Source organism: Prionailurus bengalensis, chromosome A1 (assembly GCF_016509475.1).
Source record: "Prionailurus bengalensis isolate Pbe53 chromosome A1, Fcat_Pben_1.1_paternal_pri, whole genome shotgun sequence".
NCBI lineage: Eukaryota > Metazoa > Chordata > Mammalia > Carnivora > Felidae > Prionailurus > Prionailurus bengalensis.
Window position 1 is genome coordinate 227,442,828 of NC_057343.1, and position 14,655 is coordinate 227,457,482.

The window sequence follows — 14,655 nt, forward strand, 5'->3', positions numbered from 1 at the left end:
ATAGAGAGAGAGAGAAAGGGAGTGAGCTGGCGAGGGGCAGAGAGAGAGACACAGAATCTGAAGCAGGCTCCAGGCTCTGAGCTGTCAGCAAGAGCCCAGTGTGGGGCTCGAACTTGTGAACCGTGAGATGATGATCTGAGGCAAAGTCAGATACTTAACTGACAGAGCCACCCAGGCGCCCCTTGCCATTGGCATTGTTAAGGGAAAGTGGATGTAAAGCTTTAGTGAGTGTGGGGTAGTGAAGAGTTGCAGACTACTAGCAAAGCTGGGTGCCATGCCTGCAAAGGGGCCAGAGTCTATGCACCCTTACTTTTGCACCAATAAGAAAATAGTTTCGAGAAAAAAATAGAAATGAGGATCATTTTGACCTGGCAGATGCCCTAGATGGGCTGTGGACTATCCCTTGTGCTCTGGGGAGATGCCTGGGCTCCACCTGTCTGAAATGGGCATCGTTGTTTTTAAGCTTCAGACACGGCATTAGTTCTGTGAAAATCCCCCAGTGCCTTTCTTCTGAAAATGTTTAAAGGGTTCATGGGACATGACCCCACACCCACTGAACTGAGAAAAGAGGCCGATCCTTGACTCCGAGGGCAGCGCTTCCTGGCAAAACCAGGTTTCTAGAACCCAGAAAAGTAGTTTGCCACAGGAAATAGCAGAGAGCCAGACGAATTTGGGAGAAGGTTATTTGGCTTCCGTCTCCCTTGGACCATGCTAGTTGTTTAAAATCCATGAGAGTTGAACTTAAATTTGATGGAGGAACAATCCTGCCAGCAAGGGCGTTTACCACGTCTAGAAACAATCCACACAGGCGCATCTGCACTCTCGTAAGAGTGGTATCTGAGCCACTGCTGCTTCCTTGCAAAGTTTAGATTTGCAATGACTATACCCCAGCACCAGGAGCTGACTCTCCTGCTCTCACCGTCTCCTCCATCCCTAACCTCCCGATCTGCATTTCCCGTTTGCCTTGCCTGCGGGTGCCTGGCACTAACAATTTAAACCTAGAACTTCACTCAGTGCTCTGCCGCGCAGATGGAATTCTCTAGCACTGTGATTTAAAAACAGCAAATAGGTTCTGCATTCTAATGTCCAGGACGCTCTTTCACTATGGTGGGATCATTGCCTTGGCCATGCCTGCTTAGGTGAGCCTGTACCTGTATGGGTCAAGGACAAGCTGTGTGTGCTTGGAGGCCCCCTTACCTGCTAATGGCCCAGGGCCATTGCTGAGGCCTGTAGGGCCACCATTGGCTTGCAGAGTTCCCATGCAGGCATCTGTGTGAATCAGGTTTGGCTGAGGGACCCTTGCCGTCACCATTGGAGGTCTCGTGCTTTCTTGGTGGCTGTGGTCCCCTGTGATTTCCCTTGCCAAGGCCTGTGGGGCTTATCAACTCCCGGCCCTGTGCAAGCAACCCCCCCCCCCCCCCCCCCCTGTCAACAGCCTATGGACAAAGCTGGCATAAACTGTGGTCATGTACCAAGGTCAAATATTATGTAGCCAGAGGCATTAAGATTGCTCAGCCTGCAGTACTTAAAAACCCAACTGCACAATTGTGTTAATCATTGTGTAGAAGCCTCTACAAACTTCTGAGGTCAAAACACCTGCTTGTGAGCTACAATCTGAGGTTCAAAGACATTTCTTGGGCTCCATCATTTTACATTTTACTCCTCCCAAATCCCACTTTTTATCTTTTTTCCTAAGACAATTGACTTATTGTGTCAGATATTGTTACATTTGAGGTTATAGCTCCCCAGCTACAAGCCCTCATGCCTTTGGCCACAGGAGCAGGGGTTGCTTCCAAAAGATTTATGGGGTGTAGGAGCAGAGGATATCAGCGTGTTCAGCACAGGAAGAATGGAAGGGAAAGGATGGGGAGAGAAGAGAAGATCATGTCCAGATTCTCCTTCCACACTAAACCATCATGTTGAGATGCTCCATTTCTCCTGAGGGGGGAAGTCAGGGACAGAGAAGCCTGGAGTGTTTCACTAATGGGGTTCCCTTCTGTTGATAGAAAACACCAGCAAAGGGTTGAAAGTATTACCTTGCAAACATCTTGGCTCTACTTCTTACTGACTGTTGTTATTACTTTAATTTCTATAAGCTACAGTTTTCTTTTTTTAGGCTGATTTATTTATTTTGAGAGGGAGAGAGTGCACACACAGGTACACAAGAGAGGAGCAGAAAGAGAGAGCGGGAGAGAGAGAATCCCAAGCAGACTCCACGCTGTCAGTGCAGACACCAACGTGGGGCTCGAACCCACGAACCTTGAGATCATGACCTGAGCCGACATCAAGATTTAGATGCTTAACTGACTGAGCCAACCCAAGTACCCCAGTTTTCTGGTTTTAAAAATGAAGACAGTAATACCTATATGGGATGATCATTACGTGAATTAGAGATAATATGTGTAAAGCCAGTACAGGCATTTGGTGCAGAGGGCAGAGAAATATGCACAACTAGATATATTACAAGCCGAGTGTGTGATAAGTGCTACAATAAAGGAGAAATCAAGTGCTCTGAGGACCCAAATGAAATGAAATTGAATTCTAACAGGAGCTTGGTGAGTGGAGAATTTCAGGATGGCTCTGGAGTTGAGTTTTAAGATTTCATGAGAGTCTCCGTCATTCAGCTCATTTGATGAGCAAGCACATGGCCTTGATCACTCTCTTAAAGGCCCTGGGAGAGCATAGACATCAATGCAAACAATGCGATTGCTGAATCTGTGCCCCCGGACGGAGAAATATCACATACACGTGCATGTGCACCCAGTACAGACACAAGAGAAATCCAAAGTATGCGCCTGCCGTACATGGTGTGCAGCATACGGACTTGGTTTGGGCAGAGGACGCAGGAGGGACAAATCTGGGAGCACTCATCTGAGATGCTTTCCTAGAAGCTTGAAGGGTGATTGATAAAAATGAGAGCCAGGAGAATGGGAGCAATGTTTGGAAACAAGGTTATTTAAGATCTCAGCACAAGAAAGTAAAGCAGTTAGTGTGATCAGAATAAAGAAGGCTTATTGGAGCAGACACTTTCCGAGAGGTTTGCCCCTGGGGAAATACACGAGTTGTGTTGAAGAATCCACAGGGGCATCAGAGGGTAAAAGGAAGCGTGGGGTTTAGGAACAAGCCATTCCCTAGAGCTGGGTAGCCATGTCCTTCCTGTCAGGATATTCCTTTTTATATCCAAGATATAAGATCATAGTTTAACTGCAAATGTTAAGTCTGTTTAGAAAGTCTGCCAAGGATGCAGAACCCATTTCTCTTATGGTTAGAAAGAGACCGTGACATGATGTTCCAATGATACATCATTTATGTTTGAGTACGAACATGTTTTCAAGTAGGTACGCTAAAGTTGGAAAATGAGTTTTATTTTGTAATCTACAATTATGTCTACTTTGTGAGTGTTTCCGTTCATGTAGAGAAGTTCAGTGGAAGGAAGGAGTAATTTCCTGGCCTACTTAATGGGTGGAAATATAGTTAATGGCCTCCGACATCTTGGCTTTAGTCAGGTTTCTTGTCTGAAGGAAAGTAAATGGCACGGTCTCAGCTCCGCGAGCGGAGGAGCCAGGGGCTGGAGAGGCGTCCTTGGCATGAAGAGAGAACCCCAGCACAGCGGGAGGAGCCTCTCTCTCCCCAGCGTGGCAGGATCCTGAGCAGAGAGCCTGCACCATTTAACAGCCATGTCAGTTTATGGACCATCATAAACTTAAGTCTCACCGAAGCATGAATAAATAAATTAGCATCTTGAAAGTACATAACACGAAAAGGAAATAGAGAATAGCTATAAGGCCAAAAGAGTGCTCTAAAGTGCAGTGGTTCGGATAATGCAAATGTTGAATCAGAGCTTCCCCTGCCCAGGTGAGCCCCTAAAAATAATATGAGCTCCACACACAGACATGAATTCCGCAGACCCGCTGGCATTTGAGAAGCAGAGAATTGGGAGCTATTTCTGCCACTCTTTTCTAGAATTCCCTTTTGCCACGAAAAGGGAAATTACAGAGAATTGTTTGGGGTGTAGATTTCCTCCTTCAGCCTCAGAACAGAGCAAGGCCAAGGGCTCGCTTGATGACTCGTCTTGTGCTATTGGCCTCACTGACCTTCTCAAGAGTCTACTCCCAACAGATTCTTGGGTGGGCTCATAAATCAGCTAAACCAGATTCATTGCATTTTGTTCCCCCAAAGTAGCCCAGGCCTGGGAGTGATTCCATCACTCAGCTCCATTCCCGGCACCTCCAAATTGGCCCTGTGTGTTTCTGTGAGGATGGCCTGAAGCTGCTTAAGACCCTTTCTCTCACACTGTGGAGGACAGTAAGTTTCTGTTTGCTGTTCTAAACGCGACCTAATTAGCTTCATAGGGTTGTAGCAACCTCCATGGGTGTCCTATTGAAGTTCAAAGTATACTAGAAAATGCACAATTTTCTCTTTTATTAAAGGGCGCATTAAAAACATGTTCATCGTAACCCTGATTTGATTACAAATTGGTCTGTTTACTTAATTAATCTCTCTTTATCTCTATTTCCCCATCTACCTCTGTCACATGACAAACATTCTGCCCTAGGACAGAAAACAAGTTGATAGGAATTTGGCTAATTGGGTGTCTGGGACAGCATCATTTCTATATACTGATTTTCATTCACTTGAGAAATTAGACCGTGAGGCCAATTGGCAATTAAAGTAACCACACAATCCTGTAGATGACATCGTGTTCTAGTTATTTCTGTTATGCAGACACGCAACCAGAGTTCCTAAGGAGACAGCCAAGTCCGTTTGATCCAGTTCTTCCCCTATTGGCGAGTTCTTCCCAGGTGATTTGGGGTAAGGTAATGGAAGGGTCAGACACCCCCCGCCCCCCTAAACGGAGCCTAGCTTGAGGAGACCTTCCTTTCACAAGGCATCGGGCGGAGGGAGAACTGTAGGGGCTGCTGTCGGGACTGACTGCTGGGCCTGCTCTGCTCCGTGGCGGGAGCTCCTTGTGCTTCGGGATGCACAGGTCCTTCCACTAGCACAGTTGTCAACAGGTGCAATCAGGAAGGGCTTCCAGCGGGAAGCGTGGAACGTGAACGTGCAGTGCCGCCGATCCTGCAAATCCTCATCTTCCCGGGTGCCTTCGCCAGACGCAGCACCACTGGCTCGTTTTCCCCTGTGGGCAGAGGGCCAGCCTGACAGATGGCGAGGCGGGCCGGCAGCTGCCCAGAGATGGAGACTTGTTTCTGGAGAGTTGCACTGGGAAAGGGCAGGCTGCCCGGCTTCAGTGAACTAAACCGTAATTCGATCTGAGCCCCTCTGCGGAGGTTGGAGGAGGCTCAGCTAAAGTACCTTGTCACTAACTAAACATGTGAATAAAGAGGTTGGAGGCATTCCGATTCAGCGCTTCGACCTTGCTTGATTCCAAGAGGTGGCAGGCTGCAATGAAATGATTCTGCTCTTCATCATGATTCTCTTCGTCCTCGGGGATGGGGGGGCCTGACCTGGGACGGGTGGTGGGTTGGGGGGGGGGCGTGGTGCTGGGCATGAATGAATAGGGTGAATGTGAATTAAAGCATATTTCAGCACAGGTCCCGTGTCCTGGTGGATAACAGAGATCGAACAGCCGCATCACCCTGTGCAGGTGCTGACGGGGAGAGAATTGGGGAGCGCAGGCGGACGGGAGGTGCAAGTCTTCGGGGCTGAGTGCTGCCAGGTTGGGGGGGGGTGGGCTCTTTTGTGTATCGCAGTCCAGGTGCAGAGGAGATGAAAACTGACGTGCCTCTCTCAGATCCAGCCGTTGCTGTCAGGTTTGGTTTCTGTCGCCGAGGAGAGTTGTACCAGACTCAGAGTAGAACCCAGCCTCTCTCCGTGACCTACCCTTGCTCAGCTGGCTTTGGAAAAAGAGTCTCAAACCTCCTTCGCTTGTCCTGAATCACTGCTTTGGAATGTGGGGGCCCTCATTGTGTTTCTTGGCCTCCGGGGCCTCCGCCAAAAGTCAGATAGAGTTTCGTTCTAACATTGGGTTATGTGTTTCCTCCCTGCGCAGGGCAATGGGGGAATATGGTCAGGGAAATGTGCCTTAGGGATTCACTTCACATTAAAAAATATTTACTGGGCGCTTAACACACATGCAAGAGTAGATTGGTGGCTGAAATAGATATTAGAGATGTATATTAATTCACTGAATAATTAATTAGACAGGTATCTATTAAACACCTACTGTGGGCCAGGCACTGTGCTGAGTACTGAGCATATAGCAATTTAAAAAAAGGTCAAAATTCTTGCTCTCATGGAGCTTATACCATAGTGGGAGGAGTCTTTAAATAAACAAAAGAAATAGGTCAAGTAACAGGAGCATGGGAGGGGGGCTGGTGAGACCGGACTCTCCAGCCAACTTCAGGGAGGTCACACCCCAGCTCCAGCACTTAATTGTGTGATGTTGGGCAAGCCACTTAATTTCTCGACATCTCTGTTCTCTCATTGGTGAATTGGAATCACTGGGGGACCCACCTTGCATTGTTGCTGGGAGGGTTAAATAAGATGGTGTTTGTAAAACTCTTAGAACAAGGTCACATATAGTGAGCCCTCTAAAAGGGTTTGCTATTACAGTGTCTACGTTGGATGACGGTGAGTATTCAAGACAGAATGGATCTGGAAGGGACAGGGAGGGGAGGGTGGGTTAAATTTCACACTGGGCCCTCAGGGAAGGTCTCAGTGACAGGGGATATTAGAGCAAAGACCTAAGGAGGTGAGGGAAGGAAGTGGGAGGACACCCCAGGAGGAGTTTGCCAGGTGGAGGAAGCTGCCAGGGCAAAAGGTCCTTATTCCTCAGGAATCAGGATTATTAAAAAGAAAACCAGCCAGAGGCCAATGTGGCTGCGGTGAGCCAACGGGCATGTGACGGCACAGGGGGTGGCGGAGATGGGTCCCATAGGGCCCTGGAAGTCACTGTAAAGACAACTATGGGGAAAGACCTCCTGACCTCAATAAGCTGATCACTTGCTTGGCAAAGATGACTGCCTCAAGGTGATTTTCGACAACAGTTGTGGGGTTTTGTGTTTAGAGCCTTGGGAATGTAATTAAAAATTGCTCCTCTCTACATTTAATATTTGGTTTATTATTCTGTGATAAGTTCCTGAGTTTCCCACTGTGCCTGTTCTTAGTGTGTGTGTGTGTGTGTGTGTGCGCGCGCGCACGCATGTGTGTGTGCACAATAATTTAACATCAATAAGGGAAAAAAGAAAAGGAAAATGACCCATGATTCTGTCACCTGAGCAAAATAGCAGTCTTGATTTTACCACATTTTATACTGGAAACTTTTAAATAAAATGGGGTCATAATATCTCCCGGCAAGGTTGCTGGTAATGGGACAGATAGCGTTTGACTATGAAGGCGCGGGGGGGTGGGGGTGGTCCTGGCACCAATGCCCTTCTCAGAATCTACATCGACAGAGGCTGGTGACCCTCGTGTGGAAAGATGAGCAAGGTCCACAGTGGGATTCAGGAATAAATAGGTGTGTTTGGCAGATGAGGAAGGTCCCACTCCAGCAGCCAGGTTGCTGGGAGGGAGAACAAGCCACCAAAGGGGAAAAAAGTCACCATAAAATAAAAGAAAATCGGGAATCTCCGTTTTATGGAGGAGGAAACTGGGGTTGTGAGTATAACCCGACCACTAGCTCCTTACTCGCTTGTGTGAGGTCACGTCCACCAGATAACACTGAGAGAGGGATTGCTGGACACCAGCGGGAGCTGCTCAGAACAGAGACCTGAGAAGCAGAGTCAGACTCTGAGGTGTGGTGCCCATATGACTTGGAGCTCCACATGTGACTTGGAGGCCATCTCTGTAGACCTGAGGGAGGCCTTGAATGGATCCACTCCCCTGGAAACTCGTTAGAATCCTGGGGTGTGGGGAGCTGACTTTGCAAGGCAATTGTATGCCTGTGAGGCCTATTTGCTTGAGACCTGGGGAGTCCGATTCAGGGGGAGAGGTGACCCCCACAATGTGTGCCTGGTCCACAAAATACGCCCAGTAAAATGGAAGCCAGTATTCTTCTATCCATGTTCTGCCTCTTATGTTTTAAATTAAACAGAAGCCAATGCCACTGCAAGGTACTCATTGACCATGAGGGACAATTCACAGCAACAAATATTTATTGCGGACTAGCTGAGCTCCCTTATGGGGCAGGGATGGGTATTTAATTAGATTGATACCTAACTTGTCAGGACGATTAAGTGTTCCCTCAAGAGTAGGGTCTACGTTGAGTTAAGCGACAAAAGGCAAGTGCAGACAGAGGGCCGTGGGGGAACCAAGAGTATGCGATCATGTGATCCGATGATCACATGATGAGGATAAGCCTCACATGATGATGTGATCACATGGTCAAGGTAGGCTTCAGGGAGCAGGATGGGTTCTAAAGATAAGAATAGGATTTCTACAGATGGAAGAAGGAGATGGAAGCCCGTTCCTGGTGAAGGGACTGGCAGTCCTAAAGGGAAGGTGTGGAACCTCTCAGGAGACTGCGGGGGTCCCGGAGACTGGGCAGTGGATGAGATGAAGGGAGGAAATCCTGGGGGTCCTGCTGGAGAGAAAGGTGGGATTTGAACCTAATTTAGTGGCCGCATGGTTGTTTTTTGAGAGGAGCGACTTAGCCTAATGCAGATGACTCCAGAAAAAAAACCATGGAGCAGAAATGCATGTCTGGCATGGACTAGTGTAGGGAGACACAAGAACCAGGAATAGCTGTTTAGAATCCACTCATGAGTGTGAAAACTAACACTTTGTGGGGTATCTACTCTGTGCCAGATTCCTTTGCCAGGGGCGTGTGACCTTATCCTTGCGGATAGGTTAAGTAATTCACTGGAGGTCACAGAGCTGACAAAGGGCATTACTGGGATTATATATAGGTGGTGGCAGCCTTACTTCTAGAAGCTTAGAGAACACCTGCTCTGTGTTGCTATTGGTAGAAGAAACGATGGCTCGAATTCAGGGGCAACAAGAGATGACAGTCAGGGAAAGGATCGGAGAAAATACGTGAGGTTGAAGCTTCATGATTTGGCAAACACCTGCCCAAAAAAGGATGGGAGAAATCCAGGAGAATGCCAAGGTTTGGGTTGTGGACAGTTGGGAAATAGTGAATCTATAATAGAAATAAGGAAATCATGCACAAAAAAAAAAAAAAAAGGATTTTGGGGGAAAGATATTGGACATGTAGAGTTTAAGGGACTAGGCAGTGTTTCTTACCTCTGGGGGCACATTGCAATCCCCTGAGTTGTTAAAAAAATTGAGTGCGTGGGTTCCAGCCAGACCACTAAATGAGACTCTCCAGGGTGGAGACAGCTTACCAGTATTTTGTAAAAATTTACAGGTGATTCCAATGTGCTGTCAGGGCTGGAAACCTCTTCTTGGAAAAAGTCGTAGGCACTGATGCTCCCAAGAAATTTAAAGTCTAGAGAGAAATATCTGGGAGCCAGTTGCACAGGGGTGAGGATTGAAGTCATGAGATTGGACGAGAACATTTAGGGAGAGTAAATAAGAACTAAAAAAAAAAAGCCTATCATTGTCTCAAAGGAAATTAGGACAAACAGTATGAATGGGTCTCCACAAATCCTTCACCGGGTGTGGGGAAGCTGCTCAAAACCTCTGCTACGTTCACAAAGGGAATAAAGGAAGAAATGCAGGATTGAGATTTGGGAACTCTGGATCTCACAGTTGATACTCTCTGGTGGTGGGATCGTAACCATTCATTCATTTGAAGAACAATTACTGAGCACCTGTTATGTACCAGGCATTAACGTGGGGAGAAGGAATATAGAGCAGTGAACAAAACTGGAAATTCCTGCCCTCCTTGCGCTTATATTTTAATTAAAGAGATTGGCCTAGATTAACTCCCAGATTTCTTCTTGTATGTCAGGAGTAGGGGAAGTGCAAACCTCCAGCATGCCCAGAAGTAGTGATAATCTATGGAGACACCTATTATCTATGGGGATAAAAGTAACTACGTGGATGTTTTCTTCTGGATTCAGTTCACCCTCTCCACCTTGCTCTGGGCCCTGATAAGTGATGTGAGTGGACTGCATCAGTGAGTCCCTCGTACTTTGGCTTCTAGGTGACTTTGACCAACGGGAGTGGGGGCATTGCTAGGGGACTGGAGGGTGGGAAGTCCAGGCATTTACCCCTTCAGATCTCTCCCTGCGAAATCACTACAGGTTTGCTGTGTCCCTCTACTGAAGGCTATCAGCCTAGCAGGTGGTCCTGGTCACTTCCTGTCAGGAATCTTGTAACTGCTTCTTCCCTGGCCCAATTAAGTCTTAGAATGAAACAACCCTGTCCCTTGTTGATTTCCATAAACTCCACCCGCATCTTTGCAAATCCCCTTGCTAAATGCTTCCATCACATCAGTTTAAGTATGTCATTTGTTTCCTGTGTTTCCATGTGAGTTTTTTAAAAAAATAAAAAAAGGTTTTATTTATTTATTTTGAGAGAGCTGGAGCATGAGTGGGGGAGGGGCAGAAGGAGCGGAGTGGAGAATCTTAAGCAGGCTCCATGCTTAATGGAGCTTGATCGCATGACCTTGAGATCATGACCTGAGCTGAAATCAAGAGTCGGATGCTGACTGAGCCACCCAGGTGCCCTTCCCTGTGAGATTTAATAAAATATTCTCTGTTCATTGTTAAAACTCATTGATGGACAATCCAACTTTGAAACTACTATTATATAGAATTCTTTTCACCAGATGATATTGCTTTCACTTTTTTTACTGGGTCCTAAAGTATGTCAGTTAGAAAGTTCTCCTAATAATTGCTCTTTGCATCTAGGAATCCTTTTCAATTCCAAACCTGAATGTATTTGCAGTCAATTATTTCTTCTCTTCCTTTTGCTCACTTGTCGAATTAGACTTTCAGCAGTTTCTGACTTGACTTTCCTGTGGGAAAAATCAAAGGAGAAAACAATATCCTGGATGGTGGTGGTGCCAGGAGCAAAAATACTTAAGTAAGCAGTGAGGGACATCCATCCCTAATTTCGAAAGAGAGGAATTTTTGGTCTCATCTGTGTGCATCTCAAACATGGCTGCACATCCGAAGCACCTGGTACATGATCCCCACCACCAGAGATTCTGGTGTAACTGGTCTGGGGACTTCACCGAGCAACCCCTCAGCAACATTCCCTGAGCAACGTCCAATGAGAAGCCAAGATCAAAAACCTCTGCTCTAGCAACATTAAAGACTTGTAGATTCTCAAATTTACCGTCTTGTTCCATGTCTTTGCTTATGTTACTTCCGACTTCATTTCAATGCATCTTCCCCTTGGAAGCCTTCCCTGATTTCCTTGGCCAGGTCTCTCCTTTGCTATTTGTAGCACTGTCTAGTTTGTACCGAATGGGTCTATATCTGTGTCTACATCCAGATAGTGCATAATTATTCCTTAAAAATACACCTTTTTTTTTTTTTGCCTGGAAGCATCTATACGCCCTCTCCAATTAGGGAGAATCCCCCATCGTGTAAGTCTGATGAAGCCCCAGGAGCAGATACTTACTAGGTTGGACTTGAAAATTTTAATCTTGGGAGACTATCAAGAAGTCAGTGAGATTTCAGTTTTTTCACCATCCAGGTGTGGTGGCAATGGTAGTGACCCCCTCAGCAGTGCCCCAGGGCAGGCTGTCACAACTAGTGACTCAACCAGAGTGTTTTTCAACATGCTTTTGGCAATGGTAGCCTCTCTTGGTTCCATTGTGAGTGTCCAGCTGTCCTGGTGATTCTTTCAGCCACTCAGTAACTTTACAAATATATTTTTTATTAAAAATAGCCAGAGTGCTTTCTGTCACTGGCAACCAAGAGGACTAATCAATATTTTACCCTACTAGGATTATCTACTTCTCAAGGGTATGGACCGTGTCTTCATCCTTTGTTGTGCCAGGGTCTGGTGCATGATAAATTCACAATAAATGCTGAACATTTGAACCATGAACAAGGTTCATTATAGACTTTATAACCCTCTCAGAAACTATCTGTGAGAACTTGCTTAAATATATTAGACACACTGTTTTCCAATGGTCTATAATACATCTTTCATTTCACAATATGCCATTACACTGTCAACATAATTTTTGTGGATGCAGTCTTTTACCTTTTTGAAGGTGTTGAAGAAAAAAAAATCTTTGGAATCTGATGTCATCTACCCGCTGACCAAGCCAAGTGTTCTTGGGTGAGTTGTACGGAGCCAGATGCAAATAATTAGGAGCCAAAGGCACACCTTCCTTCCTTCTTCCTCTCAACTTTCCTCCCTTATATTCTCCACCAGATATATTCTCCTGCCCCTCCTCCCTTACTTGCTTTGATAGATTGCTGACTTCACAGCTGCCACCATGGAGTCCCAGACTCCTGGCTCCCTGAGGGCACCACATCCTGCTAGACTGCACACTCATTACAGGATGTGCTGAGTCTAGACATCCACCGTCAACATCAAGTTTTATCTTATGCCCACGAGACCCATGGTGCACATCATCTCAATGAAAAGTTCTTAGACCGGGAATAAGGAGAAGCAGAGAAAGTAAATGCATGACGATCACCCCCTGCTCTTAATTGCATTTCTCTGTTTCCACCAGACAGCGCTCACCCCTGTTTTATCTCTCTCTCTCTCTCTCTCTCTCCCTCTCTCCCTCTCCCTCTCCCTCCCTCCCTCTTTCTCCACTGTCTTCCAGCTCCATTTCAGATCAGGGGGAAAATAGCAATTCGTGTGTAGCACTAGAGAAAAAGGAGAGATGTGTGGGATGGGGGTGTGGGGAGAGAGTGGGGTGCAGAGGAAGAGTGGAAAGAAAGAAATAAAGGCAAAGCCTATCCACTAGGTTAAAACTTTTTGACACCACGGGAAAGGCCTGAAGTCTGCCAGGATCTGCAGCAAAAGAACAAGGGAGCACCTGGAGGAATGTTTTTTGGGGGGAATTCTGTGATGAGCAGTTAAACCATCGCTTTTATATTCCGCTTGAATTTCTTCTCATCTTCCTCCAATCTTGAACAAGTGGACCAATGACTTGAGTACATTATTATGCTAGTAACCAGTGCAATCTTATCTTCTACTGTAAGCACTGATTTTCACCTAACACTAGAAGGAGATTTCTCAGACCTTCATTTAAAGAAGCAGCTGGATTGCATCGGGGGAAAAAGAATCACTCCTACTCCTAAATCTTGATATAAAAACGACAAACTATTAGAGCTGACAGGCCATAAAATCATTTAATTCAATCCTTCCCTTTGCAGAGAAAGAAATGAGACACAGACATTTTGAGTACACAGCTGTTTGACAGAAGAGCTCGGAGTAGAGACTGTTTTACTGAGTCATGATAAGAGCGGTGAAGAGTATAAAGTCAAAGAGGAAGAGAAGATGATTGGGTTGGGGAAGCTCGTGTTAATAATTTATTCTGTATTTGTGTTGTTCGAATTTGAGAATGCTTTTTGATCAATTATTCATGGCTGAAGAAGGTAGAGAAAACATCGGATGCCATAGTACATCTGATCTGACCCTTTGGGGAAGAACCATTCCCTTGGTCCAGCCGTAGTGCAATGAAATTAGCCCATCAAGGGTCTTTGGATATGTTCAGTGAGCCTCTTCCACAGACATCCTGAACCACCCTGGAAAATAAAGACAACATCTGCCTCGAGGGACAGTTGTACATCCTTTTGCATAGGAAGCCTGAAGAAATGTCTGCTTCTTGAAATTAGTTGACGGTCTCTCTGGGGGGTCTGCCAGGTGAATGTCGCTGGGTTTCTGCATGTCACAAAAGCAAGAGGCTGTGTGCCTCCCAGGGTGACAGGGACATTAGTGAAAACAAGATAGAAAATCATGACTGGTGACCTGTACTGATTCAGCACCTCATACACTCCCCTCTCATTAGTAGATACTTAACAAAAAGGATTGATGAACAAAGAGTGAGCGAAGGAGCGAATGTTAATGAGTAGAAGCTGGTGACCACTTCCAGGGAACAGAAGAGAAATTTCCCAGCATATAAAGTAAAATCACCTGAAGTGCCAGCCATATGTTTCATCTTTTCGTTCTAAGGTCCTTAGGCATGAAAGGTTGTGGACTATATTCGAGACTAAGACCTGTTATCTCGAGTTCTGTCTGATTAAACTTGTGTATGTGACTCCTCTACTACGTGGCTGAGGTTGGGAGTTGACCACAGGGCTATGTGTTAGAAACGTGGCTTATGATCTCGAAAACAAGGTCTAAGTCTTTTAAGCAACAGAAATTTTTATGAAAGAATGAAAATCAATTAAACATGGGTAGCTGGTCAGGCAGGCATGATATCTAAAATCATGATGTGTCTTTTTTTTTTTTTTTTTTTTGGTTCTGGCTTTTATGAGATTTACTTTTCAGTTTGGCCAAACTAATGAAACGAATTACAGGATGGTGTTTGTAGACTTCTGCTTAAGTAGATGCCCAAGGTTCTGGAATAAAAGAATGGAACAAAACCTTGGGGTTGAGTGAATTACATATACCTAATATATATTTAGAAATGGACAGACAAATGTCTATATATAATAATATCATTAAGCCGGTAGAGTTTCTTTTGTTAAAATGGAAACTAAGCAGAAGGGCGGTAGTGCAATTTCTGAAACTAGACTGTAATTATATCTTATTTGTAGGTAGGCACAACAAATGAAAGTAGTAAGGCAGTGAGTTTGCTTTGGCCTCTGT